Here is a 13,412-nt window from a genome sequence, read left to right as displayed (position 1 = left end):
AATTTATTCAACCTAGCCACTCCTCTAACCACTCCCCCATTTTCGGATTTTTACTGTGGAAAGCAACTAAGTACATTTACTCAAGTACTGTACTTAAGTACATTTTTTTAGGTATTTTATACATAGGCTATTTGAAAATAGCCGCTCTACAAGCTCACAATGCGCATTGCAACGTGTTGTGAGCTTGTAGATCAGCTATTTTCAAACATTTGAGTACTTTTACTTTAGGTACTTTAAGTATATTTCGATGCCAATACTTTTGTACTTTTACTTTGCTTGAACGTAACATTTTGAGCACAGGCCTTTTACTTTCTATATTGTGGTGTTGCTACCACCAAGTGCTTCTTCCACCACTAAATTTGACCCACTGGTAGTCGACTATAGTCGAGGTTTACCTACTAATGATAAAGACACGCACAAGCTAGGTCCTGGATTAACTCCAACCTGGTGTTTGCACTCTCCATTTACAACCCGTACATCTACAGAAACGTTCAGATTTCAAATATAAAGTCCTTACCTCATGACAACGGATGTTACCATTCACTTCGGGTGGGTCTAAGTACCCGTATCTTCCATATTGTTCAATAAAAAGCATTTAATCCGATCGGCGGCCATCTTCTCATAGAGTTATAAGGTATCAGGAGTGCAATACCCCCCCCAACCGATACGGCCGCGTAGTTGAAAAAGAAAACGGAGATGGCCATCAATCGGATCAAAATGCTTTTTATTTAACAATACGGAAGATACGGGTACTTATGAGGGCCCGTACATAATTATAACACCCGTGGTCATGAGATAAGATAAGAACTTTATATTTGAAATCTGAACGTTTATGTAGATGTACGAGTTGTAAATGGAGAAATGCAAACACCAGGTGTACGTTCTGCCATGACGCTTGGCGACGAGCTAACAATGCTAAAGCTCCTAGCCTCGTTACTCCACTGTTGTTTTGGCCACATCTTCAGTGAAATACTTCCATACGAACGTCGAGCGGCCTGTTGTTTAGCTGGGGCTGACCTCACCTAGCTGCTGTGTTCGCTACAATCTTATATTGTTTATACAACTAGATTCTGTCCCGAAAAAGTTAGATTATTTTTATTTACTCCACTGCGCCCTCTACAGATCTGGACAATTTGAACTTACCATTAACCAAATCTGTAGAGGGCACTGTGGAGTAAATAAAAATAATTTCCGTCTTGCGGACATTTTCTGCCCAAAAAGTGTATTTTACAGAGTAGCTGGGGTGCTGAGAGGCTTTCCACCTCCGAGAATAGACTTTCAACAACACAAAACAGCCTTTGTTTCAGTGAGTAGCGAAATGGTTTTGTTTATTTTCACTACTCTTGAGTCTTCCAGGGCGTTAGAGGGAACTCACTAACGCTCTGGACTAGGGTCCACCGTGGTGAAGTTAGTTTCAGCCTCAGGTTGAATATTCACCCAGTGGATATTACTCCAGTAAAGTAAAATACCTCAAAATTGTACTTAAGTACAGTACTTGAGTAAATGTACTTAGTAACTTTACACCACCACAGAGAGGAGCGAAACTGATGGGCGGGGATTAGGCTTGTAACCGGAGTACAATGCCTAGCTATGACCAATCGAAACCTCTCGGGTTAGCAACTCTCTACCAAACTCTCCGCCCACAGGACTCACAAACAGGCACACAGACTAGCAGAATAGGAGCCTACTTTACTATACAAATTTAACCATTTAATGACGTTAAAACGGATATCTGTTGGGATTGAAAGCTTGCTCGACATTCGAACTGTGTTAATATGGAAAAAAACGAAAATCAGCCAAAAAAAAAAAAAAGTTATTTTGCTTAGTTTCTACCGTTTCTCATCTCGCGAGTTGATGCCCGAAACACCAGGCCTGCTCACAAATGTTGTTCGGGGGTCCGTGGCACAAATATGTTCAAATGGGGGTCCCTGGCAAAAATGTGTTCAAATGGGGGTCCCTGACACAAATATGTTCAAATGGGGGTCCCTGGCACAATTATGTTCAAATGGGGGTCCCTGGTCAAATCCATATTAATGTCAAACTCTATGGTATAAATGAGTCATCACCACAGGGAGCTTTAGATCTTAGATTAGATTAGATAGAAGTGAACAAACCTCCACTCCATACATTTATAAATATGTATCATAAATACTGTCCATCAACACTGATGATGATGATGATGATGATGTAAATATCATATTGTGTCTCTTATGATACAAACTCATTTTATGTATATTTGATTTTTGATATTTTTACACAAGAATAGACTGAGGAAAACTGTATATTTGATCATGTAATTGTCACAGTATCAATATTGTTTATTGTATATAAACCTTTATACTTAACCAGTTAACCCCATAAACTTTATTGACAGGAGTCCCTCAGGGTTCTGTAATTGGTCCATCCCCCCCCCCCCCCCCTCTAATATCTAAGATCTACGTCACAAAGCGACACATTGTGAGCAGTGTTCAGTGTTCATTATTTTTATTACATGTTTTTAACTTAGTAGCATCATTTTTGAGCGGTGCAACCGCTCCTATAAGAGGGTTTAGGACCCATCTGTGGTGAAAGTTTTTCTTTCCGTCGTGCACTTTTTTCTTTCGCTGTGACGCCATGCTGTGGAAAACACGCCCATAGGCTAAGCTTTGCAGGGTGTGCTGTGATTGGCTAGCGAGACACATGATGAAATTAACTTCAAACTTCGCAGACGCACTGTGATTGGCTAGCGAGGGCATGATGAAATTAATAATAATGTAAAAAATGTAAGCACGTCACTTCGCAGGACGTGCTGTGATTGGCTACCGAGATGCATGATGAAATTAATAACTCATAAATAGCACCGCTCACTTCACACTGGGCGTGATTTTTCAAAGTTTCTCCCCAGTTTAGTCGTCATGCCAATGAATTCCTCCCCACACACATCTCTGTGTTGTCTCCTATTGGCTCACCTGCCAGTGAGGAGCCCCCACCGGCAGGACGTAGGGCCTTCGTCCCACTCCTCCCGCCCCCAGTTGTGTTCACATAGACGTTGGACAAAGCCGGATGCACCACGGTGGATTGTAACCCACAACCTCCGTGGTGGTGGGCAGGGACTTTACCACTGAGCCACCCGAGTGATGTGAGCAGTGTTCATTTTGACAGCAGATTTGACTCATAGTTTGACTCTCATCTTGGACTTTGTCAATCACTCTGGATTCAAACATCTACTAAATGTGTTTATGAACTCAAATCAATCATTGTTTATTCATTGATTCATTATTACATCATTGTTTCCTCACTCATTCCATTATTGTGTTTTCATTGAATATGAATGTGACATTGTTCTCATTCTTCACATGTTATTGTATGATCATGTGTAGAAGTAATAATAGTTTAATAAATGTATTCTTGACATGTCGTTGTTCCTGTGTATTAATATTCATAGTGTTGTCATGTCACGACCTCAATGGAAACAAGACCGCAAGGACTTTTTTGGACGGACCTTTTAGACAAAGTGTTATTAACTGTACTTGTGCTGTTTTACATTTCTGCCTGATAAAATATTCAATCAATCAATACAGCTCACTATAGATACAAAGCTTCCTACCAACTGTAAACTGTCACACTGATGGATAGACCTACAGAAGCACCCATAAATAACAGATCTCTAAATTAATTAGAAATCCTTACTCTGTGCTGTTTAGATTCCTCATTAACACGATACACTGTGCACAATAATCAGAACACATGTGATATGTTATTGTTAAATTTTTCTGCTCACACTCTTAAATGTGTATTTATTGCTTTTGACAAGTACATGGGAATACAGTTGCTATAGGATGTCAAAAGTACTTCTTTTTTTTGTGCCCTTACTACCCCCCACTCCAATCCCATATACAACATGCAACATTCAGACATGTAACATACACTTACATAACTCAAAATAAAAAATAAAAAATACATAATAATCAATTCATAAGTATTATGATTTCCCTCGCTAACCCTCCCCATGGTACATATGGAGTGTATACAAAAAAGGAAAGTAGGAATCCGTTATTTTCTTCCTTTAGCATGTATTAACCTAGAGCTTGTCAACGTGTCGATGGTGGTGTTTGCTTTATCTGTCCTGTAACGTCTTTAATTTAGTTATATATTTAATCATAGGGCCCCACACCTGATCGAATTTTCCCGGTGATCCTCTCAGATTAAATTTAATTTTCTCCAAATGTAGGTACATTGTGAGGTCTTTAAGCCATACAGATGCTTTAGGGGCCAGTGGTGATTTCCACTCCAATAGTATCCTTCTTCTTGCTAATAAAGATATAAAGGCAAGATTCTGCTTTATACCCCTTCCAATATGTTGGTGATCTGAAGTTCCAAACAACGCCATCTCCATAATTTTTCTGCTCACACTCATTCAAAGATCAAATGTTTATTCATAAACGTGTTCATCCAGCTCTCATTCCACTTCAGTGCATTCATCACACTAGACCAAGAATGAGACATTTATCATATTATATCCTATCATTACATACTGTATCATATTATATCCTATCATTACATACTGTATCATATTATATCCTATCATTATACATACTGTATCATATTTATATGTTTTTACAATGAGAATCATACGTCCAGTTTCTTCATCTTTCTGCCCATGGGCATGCAGCAGGGCTCATCAATGTGTCCGTGGTAAAGACTTAGATTTTCTGTTTTATTTTGATCATAAGAACCAATTACTGAATGTCAGTCTCCAGGTTTTCTTCAGAATATGTATGACACTGATTTACTACGACACTATATGACACATTATGAGTCCACTAGTACTAGTGGTTCTCACACCTTTTATTTGCAGGGTCCAAGGCCAAATACATATGATTTTGGGGGTCCTTGACATGGAAAGGTTGGATCACCACCGAGCAACAAACTGTAAGGATTTGGAAAACAGCAGATCTACAAGCTCATAGTGCGGCACCCGGTGCCGCGCTATGAGCTTGTAGATTATGCTGTTTTTTAATAGCCCAAATAAATGTTAAAATGACACAGATGCGTTCCCGGTCTTAATGGGTTCAGAATACACTTATAGCTCTGTCAGGCAACACAACATGTTGGGGGGTCCCCAGCGAAATTAGTTAACATAGTGTCACAATCATTTTAACCACTTAGCTTTGGCTATTCAAAAAATAGCAGATATACAAGCTCATAGCACGGCACCGAGTGCAATAAAATACTTTTTTGCTAATAAAGTGTAGCTCACTAAAAAAAATTAAGATGTATTTGATTTTACCTATTTTATTTAATAAATGATACATTTCATTCACTAATATATACAAAATATTGTGTCATTGTGTCAACAATTTAACATTGTTAAATGTACGTAGGACACTGTCTACATCGGGGGTCTTCAACAGGGGGTCCGGGACCCCTAGGGGGTCCTCAGAGCTACTATAGGGGGTCCGGTCCACCAAATCTTTGTGTGATAGGATTTAGTTTATTTTACATTAACCACTTGAACCCTAGAATTCCTGTTCTGAGGGGAACATTAGATCTACAAAACATTAGATCTACACAAATTTGAGTCAGCCTCAGTGTTAAGGCTCCCCTAAACACTGAGGCAGCCCCACATGTGTGTTTTATCATGTATGTTTCTTGTATGTTTAAGAGCCTTATTGTGTCTTGGAATGAGCAGTAGGAAAAGACCTATCCCACGTTTCACCACAAGGGGGCAACTCCACCTGTGAGAGACACAGGTAGTTCCAGGTGGTCAGGTGACGTCATTCTTCAAGGAAGAGAGAAAGAACAACATCAGTTTGTCCCTGTTTGTTCAGGTAAATAAAGTATTAGAACATAAAACATGTTCAAAATAAGCTCTGTGATGTAAAACAAAGCTTGTCTTGAGGGTTTTACCAGAAATTTGGTGATTGTGTTTTAGTTTATTGTGTGTAGTTGAATCTAAAGGTCTAAGCAGTCAGATTGATGGCAGCCATTACTGCTGCTCACACACACACACACACACACCTGTGTTTTGGTTTGTTTCACTTTTACAGTATTTGTGTTTCTGCCTTTAGTGTTTAAAGCTCCTGTTGTGTGTTTATCCATCAGGATGCATCTGTGTCATTTTTTTTACATTTCTTTGGGCTTTTCAAAAATAGCAGATATACAAGCTCATAGTGCGGCACCGAGTGCCGCGCATGAGCTTGTAGATCTGCTATTTTTGAAAAATCCCTGGCACAAAATGTTTTTGAGATGGGTGTCCGCAGCCTAATATCCTACATATCATTGTGGGGGTCCTTGACATGAAAAGGTTTGAGAAGTAGCCTACTGCTCTAGACTACATGCTGGATCTGCTTCATGTACAGCTCAGTGTTTAGGGGAGCCTTAACACTGAGCCTCAGTGTTTAGGGGAGCCTTAACACTGAGTCTGCCTCAGTGTTTAGGGGAAACTTAACACTGAGCCTCAGTGTTAACGCTCCCCTAAACACTGAGGCTGCCTCAGTGTTAAGGCTAACAGCCGGACCTCTGCGTCTTCATGCTTGGCGTTCGTTTCCATAGTAACTGCCTCCCGCGGGGAGGCCTGCGTGGGGACTCACAGTAACATCCGTTTGTGTCGGTTGAAATATTGAAGACATTTTCGGTAGTTTTGCTAAATTTAGTTATTTTTTCTCTGCTGTTCTTCTAGAGGCTTTTGGACAGCGCTGACGCTGAGATATTTCCCCTTACATGATGACTCATCCTCTGCCATGTACGTGCTACGTGACACTGCTTCTAGTGTAGTCAGGTGACAGCTGACAGCCTGCTGTTTGTTATGGAACATTTGTGATTTTGGCCTACCATCTTTACAATGACATTTCATTTAGTTTTTAACAATTTCAAAGTTTATATTACTTTATTATATAAAGTTTATGTGTCTGTCGCCACAAAATGTAACCAAGGAAAGTGACTGTAGCTTCAGTGGTAAAGAGCTTACTTCCTCTTCCTAATCCAATGGGATTATGCAACATTTTATGACGGCGTCTGGGATACATTTACATTTTTATCACATTTTCCAGAGGTAGGCGACTGGTTCTCAACGTGGGGTCCGTGGACCACCAGGGGTCCCGAATGGACCCAATACGGGTCTGTAACTCTGAAGGTGCGTCGTTGTGTTGACTGTATGTACTTGAGACGCTCGAACAAATATTCGTTTTTATCTCTGGGTGGGAATGCTCCTTGAGAGTGTACAAACTGAACCAAATGGACCCGACACTCTCATGTCTGTGTCACTCAGGTTGAGATCCTACGTGACACATTTCTGTCATTTAGACGTCTCTTGCGTCATGTGACGTCGTTGGACACTTGCCTCCCAAAGTATAACTAAAACCTAAAAAGACCTTTAAATGTTTTTGATGCTCTCGCTGACTGACTCGTGTCCTTGTCGCCGCCTGTCGACAAGCTCAGACGTTGTGAGCTTGTAAATTGGCTATTTTCACTATTTTTGCATGACACTGTTGTGTGACGAAGTATAAAATTGAGTGAATTAACTAATTAATTAGTTATTTGAGATATATATAAACATATAAACAAAGACCAAAACACGTTTCTTGATTAAAGGTAAGGTAAGTGATTGTATTTGGTTAAAGTAAGTGTTAAATAGCTCTATATTGTGATAGTTTACTCATTGTTACTGTATAGAGTGTTTGTTCAGTCACAGGAGTCTCCATGTCTCTCCAGCTCTTAAACAGAACATTTATTTTCAGGTCAGGATACCAATTCTATCCAATCAGGATAGAGAACCCAGTCAGGATACAGATTAAAGTGAAATAGGAAGTGATGACACAAAGAAATGAGCAGACACACAACATTGGAACTGGAACCCTGACAAATGTGTACTTTCTCCTGATTGGCTGTCATTTTGTCACCTATACCTGAACATGTATTCTCTAACTCCATGTGGACCCCTAGTGGTCCCCGGACCACACGTTGAGAACCAACACCATCAATGTCCAGTCACTGTGTTCAGCTGCCTGGCCCAGTCTGAGGCCCATGCTGGCTCCCAACAGCACCATCTGCTGGTTCCCACTGGAAATAACATCACAGGCGAGCTTTTGTTTTTTTGACTGATTGAATATTTTATTAAAACAGCATAAATTACATTTAAAATACTTTGTCATAAAAGTCCTTGTCGTATTGTTTCCATTGAGGTCCTTGGTATAGAACCAAGTCCTTGGGAAGAACCAATCCAGAGTCTGTGACGTTATGATGATTTAATATAGTTGTACTGTGATGGAAGAAGGGCTGCGTGTGTGGATCATTACTTTGTATTTTTAAAAGTAGACATCCGGTGTTTTATTTAAATAAAGATATTTATAGCAGAACCAAAGGAAAAGCCACTCTGGAATGGAATGTGTAAAAGACTGCAGGCATAGAGTCTCTTCTTTCTTTTTTATTACACATTCCATTTAGAGTTATAACATATGGACAGCAGTCCTCCCACTGTGGAGTCATGTCTGTTTAAACTCCTGTTATAATTCAACAGGCTCTGTGCACAGCAGCCATATTGGAAAGAAATCGGGCCTCTTCTTACTTCCTTCACAGGTGTTACCAATGATACTAATGAAGGCTCTGTTCCATTCTGGTCAGGGTGCTGATAACGTGCATGTTGGCTCACTAGAAACACTCCATTTTGCTTCCCAAATGGCCCCTTAATGGTGGGTGTGTAACTCTGAGAGTGTACAAATGGAACCAAATGGACCATTTCGTTCCATTTGTACACTCTCAGAGTTACAGACCTGTAAGGGTCCATTTGGTTCCATTTGTACACTCTCAGAGTTACAGACCTGTAAGGGTCCATTTGGTTCCATTTGTACACTCTCAGAGTTACTGACCTGTAAGGGTCCATTTGGTTCCATTTTGTACACTCTCAGAGTTACAGACCTGTAAGGGTCCATTTGGTTCCATCTGTACACTCTCAGAGTTATGGGCGTCCTTGAAAATAAGACACCCACTATGCCACACTAAATGGAACTGAGCCTTAATTAGTATTATTGGTAACACCTGTGAAGGAAGTAAGGAAGGGGCCCAATTCATTCCCAACATGTCTGCTGTGCATAGAGCCTGTTGCTTTTGTCATTACAGGTGTATTTAAATGACATCTTTCATATCAGGTTGATGTGAGATGCAGCAGCAGCACTGGGCTGGCTAGTGGCTACAACAGGTTAATGGAATGCTGTCCGGTGCCAAAGCCTCTTCTGCAGGTGACAACATGGAGGCTGCTGCTGGTCCAGGGCTGTATTAGCCATTGGGCCCACCGGGGCCCTTGGCTCTCAGGGGCCCTTCGGGGGGAACTGGGCCGCGCGGTCATCGACAATTTACTAAAATGAACTGTAATGGGTTAATCAAATATCACATGTGTGGGCGGGGCCCCTCCTCTGTGTTTACAGCCAGTGGCGTAGCGGAGGGGTAGCAAGCAACGCACTGCGGGGGGGCCCCGTCGCCGGGGGGGGTAGGGGGGGCATTTACCGCACCGTACCCAACACCATCTCCATTGCCGTTTGCGAAAGGGCCCCCCCCCTCCTTTGCGGTGGGGCCCCGCGACTTGGCACTACGCCACTGTTTACAGCAGTGATTCTCACTGGGTTTGAGGCCCTGACAAGGGCTCCTGGGGCCCTTCCATATATTATGGAATACGATATCATATCATACACACCATACCTGTAACTTTCACTAGCCCCCCCCCAAACATATATATGTTTTCTAAACATAAGTGAATAATAATATAGTAGAAGTAGTCATGGTGCAGAATGTCCCATTTCACAAGTTCAAAATGTATACAAATCTTTTGAAAATAGCAGATCTACAAGCTCACAATGCAGACGCTCACTCATTAGAAGGAACACCAGTCACCAGAACCAAGGACGGGTGTTTTCAATGATCAGAAGGGGGCGGGGTGTTCATTTCACACCAACATTCTGACATCAGGCAGAACCCAGTGAATCCAATAACATAATATTCCTTTATTAAAGTCATTAAGACCCGGAACGCATCTGTGTCATTTTTTGATTTGAGCTAAAAAGCATTATTTTACACTTTGGCTCTTCAAAAATAGCAGATATACAAGCTCATAGCGCGGCACCGAGTGAGCGGCACTATGAGCTTGTATATCTGCTATTTTTTTTAAATCGTGAAAATGTGTGCAAATCTTTGAATATATATATTTTTAAAGCAAACATTTTTTACTTAAATTTTTGCTTCTGGGACCCCCTGGAACAACATATTTGGGGGTCCTTCACATGAAAAAGATTGAGCACCACTGATATAGAAATATACGTTTTTCAGAAAACTGTTGAGATTTAGGAGACATGTAGAATCGGCTTCAGGTCTCAATGGGTTAAAGTCATTCTCCGTCCCGTATCCTGTATGAATGCGTGTCTAGGGCACGCGCAGCCGCTTTGCGCATCAAGCCGGACAGCAGGAAGTACATGACGGGATCCAGGCAGCTGTTGAGGGCGGAGAACAACACCATCACCTGATTGGTCCGATACATCAGGCTCATGCAGTCGCAGGACGACGATTGGTGGAGCTGGGAGAGGACGTAGACGGGACGGAAGGCGTGGTACGGCACAAAGCACACGGTGAACAGGAAGAGGACAAAGAGAGACTTCCTGGCCGCGCGTCCGTAGCGGCTGGTGGCGATCTTCCCGTAGGAGACCACCTGCACCATGAAAACCACCCAGAACATCACCTCCAGAGCCGTATTAATGTACGCTATGCGCCTGGTGTCTCTCCACCGCGTGTACATGAAGCACTTGTTGTTGGACGTCGCCGCGGCGCCTCAGCCAGGCATGGCGGTCCAGGCCGATGAGGCCCAACATGGCGATGTTCACGTACATGTTCATGTAGAACACGTTGGTCACCAGGTTGCACGCCACGGCGCCCCGGGTCCCATTGGTTCCCGTTGGCGAGGTAGTGCACCCTGAAGGGCAGGCAGGCCAGCAGCAGCAGGTCGGCCACGGCGCGGTTCATGAGGAGGACGTGCATGGAGTCCCGCCGGCGCTGGAGGAAGAGGAACACCCACAGGGCCAGGAGGTTCCCCGCCAGGCCCACGAGGAAGAACAGGGAGTAGAAGACCGCCAGCGGCACGCGCAGAGCATCATCGTTTTTGAAAATAGCAGATCTACAAGCTCACAATGCGTCGCATCGCGACGCATTGTGAGCTTGTAGATCTGCTATTTTCAAAAGATTTTTATACATTTGAAACCTTGTGAAACAGGACATTCTGCATAATGAGTACTTTCTACTTTAAGTACATTTTGATACCAATACTTTTGTACTTTTACTCAAGTACATTTTGAATTCCGGACTTTTACTTGTAACTTTTTTACATTGCAGTATTGATACTTTTACTTAAGTAAAACATGTGAGTACTTTGTCCACCACTGGCCACAGATGATTGACAACCTGAGAGAGATACAGGCTCAAACTGATCAAGGACATCAGGCCACAGAGAAGAAACATGAACAAATTACCTCAAATAATACATAGTAATAGATGTATTTACAGACTATAGACTCTCATCCCCAACAAGCCCTTTGATGTTCAGGTAGTTTAATTGATGATGTAACCTCTTGTCTCTGTCTTTTGTGTCTTAAGGCTCCCCTGCTCAACCTCTGTCTAAAACTGTTTGCTATGGTTATGATTTTACCATTTACAAGTCTGACCTTAAGTTGGGAACCCTCAGAAGTTGTACTTCACTCCTGATTTTCCTGGCAGCCAAAGGATACAAGAGCTGGAACATAGCTGGAAGGTGAGCAAGAGATGGAATGTGTTGTGGCATCATGTGAACGTGAACATGTTTGAGATCTACTGGTTTAAACATTATGAAGCAATCCCAAATAAGCAACTTTAGAAAACAAGCCCCAAACATGACATGGACCACCCTATGGACTGAGCAGTGGAGACTCAACCGTTTGCCAGTTTGATGATGGATTTATGGTTGTAACAGTTAATCAGACTAATCAATTGAATCGATTATTTAAAAAGAATCAATCATTTAATACAATTATCGATTAATAATCAATCCCTTTACATGCCATTATAGGCGAACATTTCCAGAAGATACACTTACAGTACTTTCATTTATTTACTTTATTACTAAGTCACCCAACTAAAGTGTAACTAAACAATCAGTTTCCAGTCACAGTACATAAACATACACAGTGTGATTTGCTTCATTCTGTTGTATGCTGTTCAGGTCTTTGTGTTTGAATAAGAGACGTTCATATTGAAATATTCTCTGTTCAGGTCTTATATGCAGTGGTGTAAAGTCACTAAGTAGACAGACAGACAGACAGACAGACCTCTCAGTATATAAACATTAAACATGAACAATGTTTCAACTTATTTCAGCAGCAGGTCAGGTAACAACATGTTGTGAAGATCAGATAAAACTGTAGTAGTGATGTGAACACAATGCTGCATATGACAACATTTAACTTGGAAACCGGTTGTTACATAACATCACCCCTCCTCTGTGTGTGTGTGTGTGTGTGTGTGTGTGTGTGTGTGTGTGTGTGTGTGTGTGTGTGTGTGTGTGTGTGTGTGAGAGAGTGCAAGTGTACACATGTGTGCTGCATGCATGTGTGTGTGAGAGCGAGAGACAGGAGCAAGTGAGAGATAGAGAGAGGGAGACTAGAAACAACTACAACACAATGTAAAACACACTGATACAGATATGTTCATGAAACATCAATGTAAAGTACATGAATACACTGTAGCAACATGTTTCCTCTCTCTCTCTGTCCTCACATAACCTCACTTCACCTGGTTTGTCCTCACAGGGTTAAATACTCAGTGACTCCTCCCCATCACTGTACTAGACACTACCTGTATGATAGAACTTTATGTGTTTATTCACAGTCCACCATTTTGACACAACACCACAGAGAGCTGAACTGCATGGACTCCATTTTGCCACGCTGGATTAAAGCATAAAGATTAATATAGGGTAAGTGTTTTAATCACTTTACTAGAACTAATGTCTCTATTCTGGTATTATATAGTTGATGGTGTTTATACAATGACTCAGTCATAAACGTTGAATATCCAAACAATGAAGTATTGCTTCTTAGTTTTTTAAGATATGTTAAGATATGACAGACAGACAGACAGACAGACAGACAGACAGACAGACAGACAGACAGACAGACAGACAGGAAACAGGGAGAGAGAGACATGCAGCAAAGATCGTCAGGAACGGGCCTCGAACCCGCAATGCGCTGTCAGGCTAAATTGGAGCCTAGGTGGCCGGACCGCTGTGCCAGCCGTCCGGGCCGAAGCATTGCTTCTTAATGATTCTTCTGCCTAAACATACTGTATGTCATGACATAGTATGAGCGAATGGAGGAAGGGGATCAACGTCATGTGATTCTCTTGTTTGACCCTTAGAAGGTATA

The 13,412-nt window shown here is 41.8% G+C and overlaps 2 protein-coding genes across 3 annotated transcripts in view; both read left to right on the top strand.

Annotated features, from left to right (window-relative positions):
- The window catches only part of LOC308094995 (uncharacterized protein), a 793,896-nt gene that overhangs the window by 341,006 nt on the left and 439,478 nt on the right, over positions 1-13,412 (top strand). The window lies entirely within an intron of this gene.
- Positions 1-13,412, top strand: part of LOC308095002 (NACHT, LRR and PYD domains-containing protein 3-like) — a 272,045-nt gene that overhangs the window by 59,769 nt on the left and 198,864 nt on the right. The window contains exon 1 of one of the 2 annotated variants that reach the window (XM_080441872.1): positions 12,900-12,964. The exons of the other annotated variant lie outside the window; for it this stretch is intronic. The gene's annotated coding sequence lies outside the window, so the exon portion shown is untranslated. Of the gene's footprint in view, positions 1-12,899; positions 12,965-13,412 lie in introns of those variants that run through there. 2 annotated transcript variants of the gene reach the window in all.

Source organism: Gymnoscopelus braueri, assembly GCF_963280865.1.
Source record: "Gymnoscopelus braueri genome assembly, chromosome: 11".
Lineage (NCBI taxonomy): Eukaryota > Metazoa > Chordata > Actinopteri > Myctophiformes > Myctophidae > Gymnoscopelus > Gymnoscopelus braueri.
This window is presented reverse-complemented; position numbering and strand designations above follow the sequence as displayed.